Source organism: Balaenoptera ricei, chromosome 1 (genome assembly GCF_028023285.1).
Source record: "Balaenoptera ricei isolate mBalRic1 chromosome 1, mBalRic1.hap2, whole genome shotgun sequence".
NCBI classification, from domain to species: domain Eukaryota; kingdom Metazoa; phylum Chordata; class Mammalia; order Artiodactyla; family Balaenopteridae; genus Balaenoptera; species Balaenoptera ricei.
Window position 1 is genome coordinate 157,714,009 of NC_082639.1, and position 15,610 is coordinate 157,729,618.

The window sequence follows — 15,610 nt, forward strand, 5'->3', positions numbered from 1 at the left end:
CAAAGATATTAAATTAATCATCATAAAATCCTGTGAGATGGGCATTAAATTAGACTAAGCAAGATTAAGCAACTTATCTAGAATTGTGTAGTTAGTACTTTCCAGAGTTTAAACCAGGTATTTTCCCAGTTCCATTCCACATTATATTTTCATTTCATTATTTGAAATGAATTTTGAGTCTTCATTTTGCTTAGTTTCATAAGTTATATGGGGGCAGAGGGCAGACACCAGAAGCAAGAAGAACTACAATCCTGCAGCCTGTGGAACAAAAACCACATTCAGAGGAATACAGACAAGATGAAAAGGCAGAGGGCTATGTACCAGATGAAGGAACAAGATAAAACCCCAGAAAAACAACTAAATGAAATGGAGATAGGCAATCTTCCAGAAAAAGAATTCAGAATAATGATAGTGAAGATGATCCAGGACCTCAGAAAAACAATGGAGGCAGAGATCGAGAAGATGCAAGAAATGTTTAACAAAGATCTAGAAGAATTAAAGAACAAACAAACAGACGAACAATAAAATAACTGAAATGAAAAATACACTAGAAGGAATCAATAGCAGAATAACTGAGGCAGAAGAACGGATAAGTGACCTGGAAGACAGAATGGTGGAATTCACTGCTGCGGAACAGAATAAAGAAAAAAGAATGAAAAGCAATGAAGACAACCTAAGAGACCTCTGGGACAACATTAAACACAACAACATTCACATTATAGGGGTCCCAGAAGGAGAAGAGAGAGAGAAAGGACCCAAGAAAATATTTGAAGAGATTATAGTCAAAAACATCCCTAACATGGGAAAGGAAAAAGCCACCCAAGTCCAGGAAGTGCAGAGAGTCCCATACAGGATAAACCCAAGGAGAAACACACCGAGACACATAGTAATCAAAGTGGCAAAAATTAAAGACAAAGAAAAATTATTGAAAGCAACAAGGGAAAAATGACAAATAACATACAGGGGGAACTCCCATAAAGTTAACGGCTGATTTCGCAGCAGAAACTCTACAAGCCAGAAGGCAGTGGCATGATATACTTAAAGCAACAAAAGGGAAGAACCTACAACCAAGATTACTCTACCCAGCAAGGATCACATTCAGATTCGATGGAGAAATCAAAAGCTTTACAGAGAAGCAAAAGCTAAGGAATTCAGAACCACCAAATAAGCTTTACAACAAATGCTAAAGGAACTTCTCTACACAGGAAACAGAAGAGAAGGAGAAGACCTACAATAAAAAACCAAAAACAATTCAGAAAATGGTAATAGGAACATACATATTGATAATTACCTTAAATGTAAATGGATTAAATGCTCCCACCAAAAGACATAGACTGGATTAATGGATACATAAACAAGACCCATACATATGCTGTCTACAAGAGACCCACTTCAGACCCAGGGACACATACACACTGAAAGTGAGGGGATGGAAAAAGATAGTCCATGCAAATGGAAGTCAAAAGAAAGCTGGAGTAGCAATACTCATATCAGATAAAATAGACTTTAAAATAAAGAATGTTACAAGAGACAAGGAAGGACACTACATAATGATCAAGGGATCAATCCAAGAAGAAGATATAACAATTATAAATATATATGCATCCAACATAGGAGCACCTCAATACATAAGGCAACTGCTAACAGCTCTAAAAGAGGAAATCGACAGTAACGCCATAATAGTGGGGGACTTTAACACCTCACTTACACCAATGGACAGATCATCCAACAGAAAATTAATAAGGAAACACAAGCTTTAAATGACACAACAGACTAGATATATTTAATTGATATTTATAGGACATTCCATCCAAAAACAGCAGATTAAACTTTCTTCTCAAGTGCCCATTGAACATTCTCCAAGAAAGATCATATCTTGGGTCACAAATCAAGCCTCAGTAAATTTAAGAAAACTGAAATCATATCAAGCATCTTTTCTGACTACAATGCTATTAGATTAGAAATCAATTACAGGGAGAAAAAGGTAAAAAACACAAACACATGGAGGCTACGCAATATGTTACTAAATAAAAAAGAGATCACTGAAGAAATCAAAGAGGAAATCAAAAAATACATAGAGACAAATGACAGTGAAAACATGACAATCCAAAATCTATGGGATGCAGCAAAAGCATTTCTAAGACGGAAGTTTATAGCTATACAAGCCTACCTCAAGAAACAAGAAAAATCTCAAATAAACAATCTAACATTACACTTAAAGGAACTAGAGAAAGAAGAACAAACAAAACACAAAGTTAGCAGGAGGAAAGAAATCATAAAGATCAGAGCAGAACTAAGTGAAATAGAAACAAAGAAAACAATAGCAAAGATCAATAAAACTAAAAGCTGGTTCTTTGAGAAGATAAACAAAATTGATAAACCATTAGCCAGACTCATCAAGAAAAAGAGGGAGAGGACTCAAATCAATAAAATCAGAAATGAAAAAGGACAAGCTACAACAGACACCGCAGAAATACAAAGCATCCTAAGAGACTACTACAAGCAACTCTATGCCAATAAAATGGACAACCTGGAAGAAATGGATAAATTCTTAGAAAGGTATAACCTTCCAAGACTGAACCAGGAAGAAATAGAAAATATGAACAGACAAATCACAAGTAATGAAATTGAAACTGTGATTAAAAATCTTCCAACAAACAAAAGTCCAGGACCAGATGGCTTCACAGGTGAATTCTATCAAACATTTAGAGAAGAGCTAACACCAATCCTTCTCAAACTCTTCCAAAAAATTGCAGAGGAAGGAACACTCCCAAACTCATTCTATGAGGCCACCCTCACCCTGATACCAAAACCAGACAAAGATACTACAAAAAAAGAAAATTACAGACCAATATCACTGATGAATATAGATGCAAAAATCCTCAACAAAATACTAGCAAACAGAATCCAACAACACATTAAAAGGATCATACACCACGATCAAGTGGGATTTATCCCAGGGATGCAAGGACTCTTCAATATACGCAAATCAATCAATGGGATACACCATATTAACAAATTGAAGAATAAAAACCATATGATCATCTCAATAGAGGCAGAAAAAGCTTTTGACAAAATTCAACACCCATTTATGATAAAAGCCCTGCAGAAAGTTGGCATAGAGGGAACTTTCCTCAACATAATAAAGGCCATATATGACAAACCCACAGCAAACATCATTCTCAATGGTGAAAAACTGAAAGCATTTCCTCTAAGATCAGGAACGAGACAAGGATGCCCACTCTCAGCACTATTATTCAACATAGTTCTGGAAGTCCTAGCCACGGCAATCAGAGAAGAAAAAGAAATAAAAGGAATACAAATTGGAAAAGAAGAAGTAAAACTGTCACTGTTTGCAGATGACATGATACTATACATAGAGAATCCTAAAACTACCACCAGAAAACTGCTAGAGCTAATGAATGAATATGGTAAAGTTGCAGGATACAAAACTAATGCACAGATATCTCTTGCATTCCTACACACTAATGATGAAAAATCTGAAAGAGAAATTAAGGAAACACTCCCATTTACCATTGCAACAAAAAGAATAAAATACCTAGGAATAAACCTACCCAGGGAGACAAAAGACCTGTATGCAGAAAACTATAAGACACTGATGAAACAAATTAAAGATGATACCAACAGATGGAGAGATACACCATGTTCTTGGATTGGAGGAATCAATATCGTGAAAATGACTATATTACCCAAAGCAATCTACAGATTCAATGCAATCCCTATCAAATTACCAATGGCATTTTTTAAGGAGCTAGAACAAATCATCTTAAAATTTGTATGGAGACATAAAAGACCCTGAATAGCCAAAGCAGTCTTGAGGGAAAAAGACGGAGCTGGATGAATCAGACTCCCTGACTTCAGACTATACTACAAAGCTACAGTAATCAAGATAATATGGTACTGGCACAAAAACAGAAACATAGATCAATGGAACAAGATAGAAAGCCCAGAGATAAACCCACATACCTATGGTCAACTAATCTATGACAAAGGAGGCAAAGATAGACAATGGAGAAAAGACAGTTTCTTCAATAAGTGGTGCTGGGAAAACCGGACAGCTACATGTAAAAGAATGAAATTAGAACACTCCCTAACACCATACACAAAAATAAACTGAAAATGGATTAGAGACCTAAATGTAAGACCTGACACTATAAAACTCTTAGAGGAAAACATAGGAAGAACACTCTTTGACATAAGTCACAGCAAGATCTTTTTTGATCCACCTCCTAGAGTAATGGAAATAAAAACAAAAATAAACAAATGGGACCTAATGAAACTTCAAAGCTTTTGCACAGCAAAGGAAACCATAAACAAGACGAAAAGACAACCCTCAGAATGGGAGAAAATATTTGCAAACGAATCAACGGACAGAGGATTAATCTCCAAAATAGATAAACAGCTCATGCAGCTCAATATTAAAGAAACAAACACTCTAATCCAAAAATGGGCAGAAGACCTAAATAGACATTTCTCCAAAGACATACAGATGGTCAAGAAGCACATGAAAAGCGGCTCAACATCACTAATTATTAGAGAAATGCAAATCAAAACTACAATGAGGTATCACCTCACACCAGTTAGAATGGGCATCATCAGAAAATCTACAAACAACAAATGCTGGAGAGGGTGTGGAGAAAAGGGAACCCTCTTGCACTGTTGGTGGGAATGTAAATTGATACAGCCACTATGGAGAACAATATGGAGGTTCCTTCAAAAACTAAAAATAGAATTACCATATGACCCAGCAATCCCACTACTGGGCATATACCCAGAGAAAACCGTAATTCAAAAAGACACATGCACCCCAATGTTCATTGCAGCACTATTTACAATAGCCAGGTCATGGAAGCAACCTAAATGCCCATCAACAGACGAATGGATAAAGAAGTTGTGGTACATATATACAATGGAATATTACTCAGCCATAAAAAGGAACGAAATTGAGTCATTTGTTGAGACGTGGATGGATCTAGAGACTGTCATAGAGAGTGAAGGAAGTCAGGAAGAGAAAAACAAATATCGTATAGTAACGCATGTATGTGGAACCTAGAAAAATGGTACAGATGAGCCGGTTTGCAGGGCAGAAGTTGAGACACAGATGTAGAGAACAGATATATGGCCACCAAGGGGGGAAAACTGCAGTGGGGTGGGGATGGTGGTGTGCTGAATTGGGTGATTGGGATTGACATGTATACACTGATGTGTATAAAATTGATGACTAATAAGAACTTGCAGTATAAGAAAACAAACAAACAGAACCACTAATACTAAACTTTCATTGGGTTATTGGTATGGAAATATGTTAATATAAATGTTTCAGATATTACATGAAATTTCTAAAAATCTTATATGTTCTGGTATAATGTTATAAGTCATAATCCTAGTTATTACTTTAAAATGTATATCTCAGAAATAACTAATTTTCTTTTCAACTGCATTATTATGAACTTTCATCAAATCTTTAACCGTGGTCATTTTTAAGTCTTTTGTCATTTACAGACAGTTCTGGGTGTACTCTGATGCTTTTGCAAATATGTTCCTATAAAAGGGTTTCATCTTCAAGAAATTCATGGAAAAGACTCTGACAAGTACAGGTTTCTGGTAACTGACTGTACTGCTGAACTTAATGAATAAGCATTTTCAGAACTCTAATGAAAAACTGATGAACTCATAAAAGTGCTAACAAAAGGTCAAGATGAAAAAAAAATTAATTACATGGGACTGAGTGAACTGATGAGGATGAGTATAATTTTTGTGACTTTCTGTTTGAATTTAAAAAAAAAAATCCCACAAGTACTCAGAGGCAAAGAATATACAAATCAATTTTCACTGCAAAGTAAAGGAGCTGTTACAGTGGAGGATTACTGGACTGAATGTCAATATTATGACATAGTATGAGTGTGTTTCATGTTTGGTAATTGCAATCATTGTTGCTTTTGTTGTGGTCATCCATGTACAATTCTTGGTGTCAGTCTATTTATCTCTTGTAAAAATAAAATACAGTGTGTGTGTGTGAAAAATAAAGAGTAAGCAAAACAGTCATGATCTCTTCCTCACGGACCATATGGTAAACACCTATCTAAAACTGGCTGTGAAATGTGATGAACGCTATAAGCGAGAGGTACCTGGTGTTATGTGAGCTACGGTAGGGGGATGTGATGAGTTGAGTAGGTAAGGGGATACTTTCTTGACAAAGTGACACATGAGAAGAGATGAGAAGGATGAGGAGGCATTAATCAGTGGCAAACTAAACAGAAGGACATTTCATGCAGAGAGGCAGCATGGGCAATGTGCCATTGTAAGTATGCAGGCCTGAAAGGAGGCCACTGTGGGCTGGATGATTGAGAATGAAAGGAAGGAGTGCAAGACGAGGCTGCAGAGATCATGCTCCATCATGCCCAGGGGATGCCCTGCCGTGCAGACTAGTGCACCCAGAGTGCCAGTGCACAACAAGATGAGAAGCTTGCTCTAGAATGCAAGTCAACACACTGCTTCTTTCATCAAGAAAGTCTTGCCTGTTAAACTAAACAGTATATCTAGTGGACATATGATTTACATTCTGAAGCAAGCTCCTTATCTTACAGAACGGCAACAGTTCTCTACCGGAAGCCAGCCTGTGACTCCACATTTTAGACCACTGTGAGGAGGTTTGTCTTTATCCTAAGAGCAATGGAAAGTCACAGAAGGATTTGAAGAGGAGATGGTGGTGTCTGCGTCATGGAACATGGATTGGAAGGCAGCCAGAGTTAGCAGAAAGAAGACGAGGAAGTGTGTGTCTGAACCCTTACTTTCCTGGTGAAAGAAGAGGTATCCTCTTCAGGTGAGAGAGCAAGGACACACAACAGAGTCTAGTGGGACATGAAAAGAGTGGAGAAAGAGTAATTGTTAACAGCCATAAGTAAGGGAGTAGAAAAAAGAAATGGGGACCACACGTCAGTTAAAATAAGACAGCCTATGTTGTTGACATAGCTCTGTGACTGGATCTAACAAAACACATTGCTCTGAAAGCAAGTCCAGAGAAGATGAATGTTAGAGATGAGCAGAATGCGTCTGCAGTGAGGTTCCATGGGAAGGTAAAATGGCTTGGCAGTCTGGGTATAATGTTGTCGTGATGGACCAGCAGTCAACTACAGGGAATCAGAGGTAAAATGATACACTGTATTCTAGTCAAACTTACACTCACCAGAGACCAGAAGGAGGAGAGCCCGCATCTTGTACTGCCCAGTAGCCATGTCCCTCCCAGGTCAGGTACCTGCAGGGAAGCCCAGGCATCTTGTCTTGGGCCAGGCATGCACCTGACTTGTCAGAGGGTCCCAGAGGTGCTGTGGGGAGGCAGCTTTTGCTTACTATGTTCAGGGAAGCTAGAACACACCAGATGCTGAAAGGAGAACCAAAGCCACTATTAAGCCATAATTAAATGTAAGGAGGGAAGAGATGATCAGGCAAGCCTTGACTGCCAGACAGAAAATAGGTAAGCTCGAGGAGAACACATTTTAAGTTAATCTGTTACATGATTAATTAATATGATAAAGCTTCCCTGAGCTTCATCTGTGGGCAGTAGCCACAAGGTGCTAGTAATGACTTATATGCAGAATAGACGAGAAAGTTCCAGGAGTCATTAATCAGCACTTCCTGTGTACCAACACTGTGCTAGGCATAGGGAATATAAGGATGAATGAAACACGGTCCCTGCCTTCAAAGGGCTTATAGTCCATGGAAGGAAAACTATCTAAAAAGATGCTTATCGCTGGAGACAGTAAGTATTATCATACAGGGATGTCAGGGAGCAGAGTAGTGAGGCACTAAACAAGCAGGGGAGGAGAGATGAGGGTTAGGGAAAGAAGGCCTCCCAGGGAAGCTGGCCCCCAACCTGAGGCTGGGAAACAAGCGGATGTCAGCTCACTGTAGAGCAAGCAGAAGAGGAGGGTCTTAAGTAAAGAAGCAGCATCTGTAAAGGCCCAGGCAGGAATGATAGAACATCAGAAACTATAAGCTGGTTCACATGTCTAGAGAAGACATTCAGGAAGGAATGAAGCCAGAAGTAAGACAAAAGAGGTAGTCCAATCGTGAAGGAGCTTATATGCCAAGCTAAGGAACACAGATCTGATGCTGAGAACAATGAGAAATATGCAGCTTTCCAGGAGGCAGTTTGATGTATGGAGAGCGTTATCTTTCTTAGAAGACATCACCCTGGAGGGGGAAGTTAAGCCTGAACAGGAAATAAGATCACCCAGAGAAACTGTGAAATGTCCAAAGGGGTGGATGCTGAGGATGGGAAACTAAAGAACACCTACATTGAAACTGGGTAAGCAAGAGACACCCAAGAGTGAGACTGAGAAGAAGGAAGTAGAGAGGCATAAAAAAATCAAGTGTCTTGATGGAAAACGCAGAAGAGGGAGCTTTAATTAGACAGGAGACGACTACACTAAGTCATGCTGGAGACTAAAAAAAATGGACGTAGTGACACCGAAATCATACTGACAAGGATTCCCACTCTCACCACTTACATTCAACATAGTTTTGGAAGTCCCAGCTGCAGCAATCAGAGAAGAAAAAGAAATAAAAGGAATCCAAATTGGAAAGGAAGAAGTAAAACTGTCCCTATTTGCAGATCCCATGATATTACACAAAGAAAATCCCAAAGAGCCACCAGAAAATTACTAGAGCTCAACAATGAATTTAGTAGAGCTGCAGGATACAAAATTAACACTCAGAACTCTGTGGAACTTCTATACACTAACAATGAACTATCAGAAAGAGAAATTAAGGAAACAATCCCACTTACCATTGCATTAAAAAGAATAAAATACCTAGGAAAAAACCTACCTAAGGAGGCAAAAGACCTGAACTCCAAAAACTATAAGACACTCGTAAAATAAATTGAAGGTAACACAAACAGATGGAAAGATATTCCATGTTCTTGGATTGGAAGAGTCAATACTGTTAACATGACCGTACTACCCAAGGCAATCTACAGATTCAATGCAATCCTTATCAAAATGCCAATGGCACTTTTCACAGGACCAGAACCAAAAAACTTTTGAATTTGTATGGAAGCACCAAAGATGCCGAATAGATAAAGCAATCTTGAGAAAGAAGAACAGAGCTGGAGGAACCATGCTGTCTGACTCCAGACTATACTACAAAGCTACAGTTATGAAAACAGTATGGTCCTGGCACAAAAACAGACATATAGATCAATGGAACAGGATAGAAAGCCAGAAATAAACCCATGCATTAATAGCAATATACGACAAAGAGGGCAAGATTATGCAATGAAGAAAAGACAGTCTCTTCAATAAGTGGTGCTGGGAAAACTGGACAGCTACATGTAAAAGAATGAAATTAGGACATTCTCTAATGCCATATACAAAAATAAACTCAAAATGGATTAAAGAGCTAAATGTAAGACTGGATACTATAAAACTCCTAGAAGATAACATAGGCAGAACACTCTTTGACATAAATCACAGCAATATTTTTTTGATCCATCTCTTAAAGTAAAGAAAATAAAAGCAAAAATAAACAAATGAGACCTAATGAAACTTAAAAGCTTCTGCAAGCAAAGGAAACAATCAACAAAATGAAAAGACAACCCACTGAATGGGAGAAAATATTTGTAATGGATAGGACCAATAAGGGATTAATAGCCAACACATAGAAACAGCTCATAAAACACAACATCAAAAAAACTAACAACCTGATTAAAACATGGGCAGAAGAACTGAATCAACATTTTTCCAAAGAGGAAATGCAGATGACCAACAGGCACATGAAAAGATGTTCGACACTGCTAATCATCAAGGAAATGCAAATCAAAACTACACTGAGGTATCACCTCACTCCTGTCGGAATGGCTATCATCAAGAAGAGCACAAACAACAAATGTGGGCAAGGATGTAGAGAAAAGGGAACCCTGGTACAGTTGGTAGGAATGTAAATTGGTGCAGCCACTGTGGAAAACAGTATGGAGGGTTCTCAAAAAACTAAAAATAGAACTACCATATGACCCCGCAACTCCACTCTTGGGTATATATCTGAAAAAAACAAAAACACTAATTTGAAAAGATACATGCACCCCAATGTTCGGAGCAGCAGTATTTACAATTGCCAAGTTATGGAAGCAACCTAAGTGTCATCAAGAGATGAATGGATAAAGAAGATGTGGTACATATAACCAATGGCATACTATGCAGCCATAAAAAAGAATGAAATTTTGCCATTTGCAGCAAAATAGATGGACTTGGAGGGCATTATGCTAAGTGAAATAAGTCAAACAAAAACAAATACTGTAGGATATCACCTAAATATGGAATCTAAAAAATACAAAAAACTACTGAATATAATAAAAAAGAAGGAGACACCCAGAAGCAGACATCCAGGAAAGGGCCATAACCTTCTCTCTCTGAAGAGAAACCAGGTGGGGATTCATCGCTCTCCACCTCATCCCCTGCCTTGGAGCCTTGGTGCAAACTACTGCACATGCAGCCAGGCCTGCGACATCACCAGGTTTGGTCAAGAACCAGGGAAAACCTGAGCTTCCCTCGTGGGGGGATGAAGGGAGAACCTCCAGACCAGGCCAGCCCAAGACGGCACCCTCTCTACTATTCATGTGCTTCCCCAGAGCTCTGGGGTGATATGAAGTTTTAAACTGCAGTTACTAGCTTATCAAGGCATTTGTCAACTTGTTGCTTCATCTATTAAAGGAAATGATAAGAGGAAGAATAAGTTAAGAAATATACGTAAAACTCCAGAGTGTTGGCACATAGTAAGTGTTCATTTAAAAGAGGCACTATGGGGCTTCCCTGGTGGCGCAGTGGTTGAGAATCTGCCTGCCAACGCAGGGGACATGGGTTCGAGCCCTGGTCTGGGAAGATCCCACATGCCACGGAGCAACTGGGCCTGTGAGCCACAATTACTGAGCCTGCACGTCTGGAGCCTGTGCTCCGCAACAAGAGAGGCCGCGATGGTGAGAGGCCCGCGCACCGCGATGAAGAGTGGTCCCCACTTGCCGCAACTAGAGAGAGCCCTCGCACAGAAACAAAGACTCAACACAGTCATAAATTAATTAATTAATTAATTAATTTTAAAAAAATAGAAGGAGACTCACAGATATAGAGAACAAACTAATGGTTGCCAGTGTGGAGGGGGAGGAGGGGGCAATACAGGGGTGGGGAAGTGAGAGATGTAAACTACTGGGTGTACGATAGGCTCAAGGATGTGTTGTAGAACACAGGGAGTATAGCCAAAATTTTGCAATAACTGTAAATGTAAAGTAACCTTTAAAAATTATATAAAATTTTTTTCAAACAGAAATCCTACTGAAAATTGGAAACAATTTAAATGTCTATCAACAGGAAAATACACATATAAATTATTGTATTTCCCTACATGGGAATCCTACATAGCGAGGAAAGTACATGAACTACACAGATCTTTACGTGTCAGCATGGATGAACCGAGCAAAGATAACACTAAATAAAGCAAGTAACAAGAGAAAACATAGTAGAATACTATATGCTGTTTAAGAATACTTAAAAATGTAGCCTAAATATAAAGACATCCACGGCAGTGATGGAGACCAAGTTCAGATGAGTGGTTACCCAGGGTCAGCTGGAGAGTGGCTGTGTTTGGGAAAGTGGTTACAGCAGGCTCTTCAACAGGAATGGTAATGGTTCACCTCACACGCTGGCTGGAGGACGGAGGAGTGTCTGCGATGTTATAATGTGAGCACGCTGCATGTAAAACCCATTGCTGACCACATCTAGGGGATCTGATGCGCGATTGCTGGTAGTGGGTGGAGGTATCCAGAAGGTGGTGGTAGAAGAGGAATGTTGTGCACGTAACGCCTAAGGCCTGACCAGAGGACGACCACTGTTCTAGAAACTGGACACAAATCCAACTTCTAAGGCCAATCTTAAAAGACAAACTGAGGCATATTTAAAATTTTAAGACTTTATGTGAGCAAAAATAGATTCAACTCAGGCACCACCAAAGCGGAAGTGGTGAGGAGCACTCCAGCCACAAGAGCTGCAGAGATTTTTACTTTAAAAGGGCAGAAGCAAAGCAAGGAAAAGACTGGTTTGCTATAGCTTTAAAGCCTAGTTGGTGGTTTGTGACTGGTTGTCCTCAACGGTGTTCGTCACCCTGAGGCGTTGACAGGCTTAGATTTTGGTTGGTTTATGGAGGGGGCCGCATCACTAGAGCCACCGCGGTCTAACGGCCTCCTTGAAGGGTTAATTTACTAACACCAATTGCCTGAGTCCTTCCTCTTACTCAGTCACTTCACTTCCTACGCCTCAGTTTCTCTTCTGTAAAGTGGATATTCAGTAGTAAATTCTCTGTGGAGTTGTCAGTACAAAACAAAGTGGTTATTAGTAACCATGATCATGTCCTGAATGCATGGAACACGTCACCATTTGCCAACCACCGTGTCAAGTCAGCAGAAACTACAGAAATTGAGAACTCTTCACAGAAATTCACACACTCGTGCACCAGGTAACGGACCACAGGCAGATGTTCACTCAGCCTTTCATGTGTCCCTCACGGAGTGCACGCTCTCTCCTGGGCGGGGCGAGCAGACACTTAGCGGGAGTTTAACTACTTTTAAAATGAGTTGATACAACCAGGTCTCACTTTTGTTTGGATGAGTCAGCAAACGCTTTTTGGAAACCCCAAATTCTCCACACCTCTTACCTTTCGCGCTGCCTTAGTCTCTAAGTTCCCGCCCCTGCTCCTCAGGTCAGGTCCCCGTGGGAGGCGGGGCTGCGTGCGGACGCACGGCGAGCGCGCAGACGTCCTCTAGCCCCGCCCCCATGGACCCGCCGGGAGGCTTAAACCGCAGCCCTGCGGCGCGGAGGGCTTTGATGATGGTGCCAACAGCCAGCGACGGGGGCGGCGCGGGAGAGGGGCCTGGAGGGGCCGGCCTAGCTGGGGTCCGTGGCCGTATGTCTTCTGGCTGCGACGCCGGTCCTGCGGACGCAGCGGGGCTGCAGTTGCTGGGCGGTGGGTGCCCGAGGGGCCGGGAGGCGAGCTGGGGCCCCCAGGCGAGTGTCGGCATCGTGTCCGCAGCCAGCGTCCCCGAGGCCGCGCTCGGGCCATGATCACTCGGTGAAGCTGCGCCGGGACAGCGCGGCCGACTTCTCGCACTGTGAGGACCTGTTTGCGCTGCAGGACTTGGTGCCTCTGCCCGCCGTGCGCGCTTTCCTGTGGGAGGGCCTGCTGGACTTGACGCCAACCGCCTCTGCCGGGTGGACTGGGCGCCGCTCCTGAGCACCCTCTACCCCTGATCTGTATCCAGAGCTTCTTCCAGCCGCAGCTTGGCAAGACAGGTTTGTAGTTCCCGCTTCCAGGGGCTCTCGTGTGGGCGCTGCGAAGCGGGGTTTTGGATGGTGCAAGGTGGAGGGTGGGCACTAGAACCAGTGCCCGGGTGTGCGTGCACTAGATGGGGCGTGCGGCCTAGGACTCCTGCCAGCTCGGTGACCCCGGCCAAATGCCTTAAGGCTTCTAGGTCTCAGTGTTCTCATCTGTAGCATGGGCTTAACAGGACCCACTCTTTGTGGCGGTTACAAGGACTCACTCTGTTAATGCTTGTAGGCTCTACAATGTAGAACACTTAGCGCACTTTGGAGCATCATTAATTTTTGCACAGCTGTTACCTGGTCTGTTGAATGACTTTGCCTGGTACACGCCAAAGCGATTAGGAAATGGATATATCCCCGCTTCATTTCCTTTCCATTAAAACAGGGCTCAGGAAAAAAAAGTATTTTTTCAATAGTCGTATCATGTAGTGGGAAGAGCACCAGTGTAAAGGCAGCTTAGGGTTTGAATTCCAGGGCTTATGCTCTCTGTGGCCTGGGCAGGTTACATTTGAACTGCAATCCCCACACTTGCAAAATGACATTAAAAACCACTCTTTCTGTGGGTTCTTAGAATTAATTAAGCAGGTTATGTGTGTAAAGTATCCTGGCACTTGAATGAGTTGTCAGAACCAAGGTCTGCTGGAGACGATGCTTCTGCCCTAGGTATTCTTCCCTTCTACTGGGCGGCAGGTAAACACAAGCACAGTAGTCAGCGCTCTGGAAGAAGTGAGTTCTGGTGCTACAGAGCACAGAATCTTTTTTTTTTTAATTTAATTTTGATTTTATATTGGAGGATAGTTGATTTACAGCATTGTGTTAGTTAAGTGATTCAGTGATACATATATCCATTCTTTTTCAGATTCTTTTCCCATACAGGTTGTTATAGGATATGGAGTAGAGTTCCTTGTGCTATGCAGTAGGTCCTTGTTGATTATCTATTTTATATATAGTCGTGTGTACATGTTAATCCCAAACTCCTAATTTATCCCTCCCCCCCACCTTTCCCATTTGCAGAGTACAGAATCTTAGAAGGGAAAGTTCAGGGTAGGCTTCTTGGAGGAGGTGCCATCCTTTCTAAGGATGTGTAGAAGCTCCTGGGGTAGCAGAAGGGAGAAGTGTGTGTCAGAGTTTGAGAAATATAAGAAAATATGGCAAAACTAAGGTACAGGACTGGAACTCAGGGTTTGGGAAAGAAATGAGAGTTGATACTGGAAACCTAGTGGGGCCCAACAGAAAGGGGCCTTGTTTGTCCTGTCAGAAGTTTGGATGTTTATCCTGAAGGCTGTGGGAAACCCTGAAGAACAATGAGATGGACTTCTGGTTTAGAGGCTCACTCGGACCTCCATGTGGAAGGCAGTTGATTGGGTGCAGGGTGAATTGTAATCTAAGGGTCCCACTTAAGTTATAAAAGGTTGGACGGGATTTTGGAGATCAGAGACAGAATGGGTGTGGCCTGGTGACCAGTTAGAAAAGGGAGGGCAGCAAGCGTGGGTGACAATTTACAGCTGCATCTTTTTGTGAGATACAGAGCACAGTAGGAAGGGATTGGAGGTGAGGAGAGGATCTTACTTCATCTTCAGTGCTTTAGAGGGGCCTGGTAGATGGGTCTGGGCCCAAGGTACAGATCTGGGCTTTTTGGGAGGACAGGTGTTTGAAGGCATGGGAGAGACTTAGGTTACCCACAAGACGATACAAAGAATCATAGGTCTGAGAGTTTTTTTAATGGGTATATTTGAGGATGTTTATAAGCTGAGAGAAAGTAGCCAGCAGAGGAATGGTGTGAAGATCTAGGAGAGGAAATGATTGTTCATTTGTTTTCAAAAAGCTGAATACTTATCGTGTGCCTGGCCCCTCTTCTAGGATCTGTGGTTCACACCATCTGTTATCTCTTCTGCAAGGGCAGTTCAACTCATCCCCTGGTGAAGAGAAGTCAGATTATTCTTTGCATACCATTCAGGTGTAGAAACTGTTCTATATCTCTGAAGGGACTTTACTTAAACAGAGTAATAATGTAGAAATCAAAGGAAATTATAGCTGGAAGGGACCTTAAAGGCCACTGTACTTAATTTTGCCTAATATTTTACATTGAATTTAAGAAAAATTTATTGCAGAGCCCATTCTCTTCAGAGTTCCTTCACTGAACTTTCTTTATGTCTTGCATCCGGTGGGTCCAGCTTGTAGATTTTGGCCTCCTCCTAAATTTGCTTCTTCATCCATATTACATT

General features: G+C 41.3%; 1 pseudogene; it reads left to right on the forward strand.

The window, feature by feature from the left end:
- The window catches only part of LOC132371762 (centrosomal protein of 78 kDa-like), a 70,180-nt pseudogene that overhangs the window by 13,763 nt on the left and 40,807 nt on the right, over positions 1 to 15,610 (forward strand).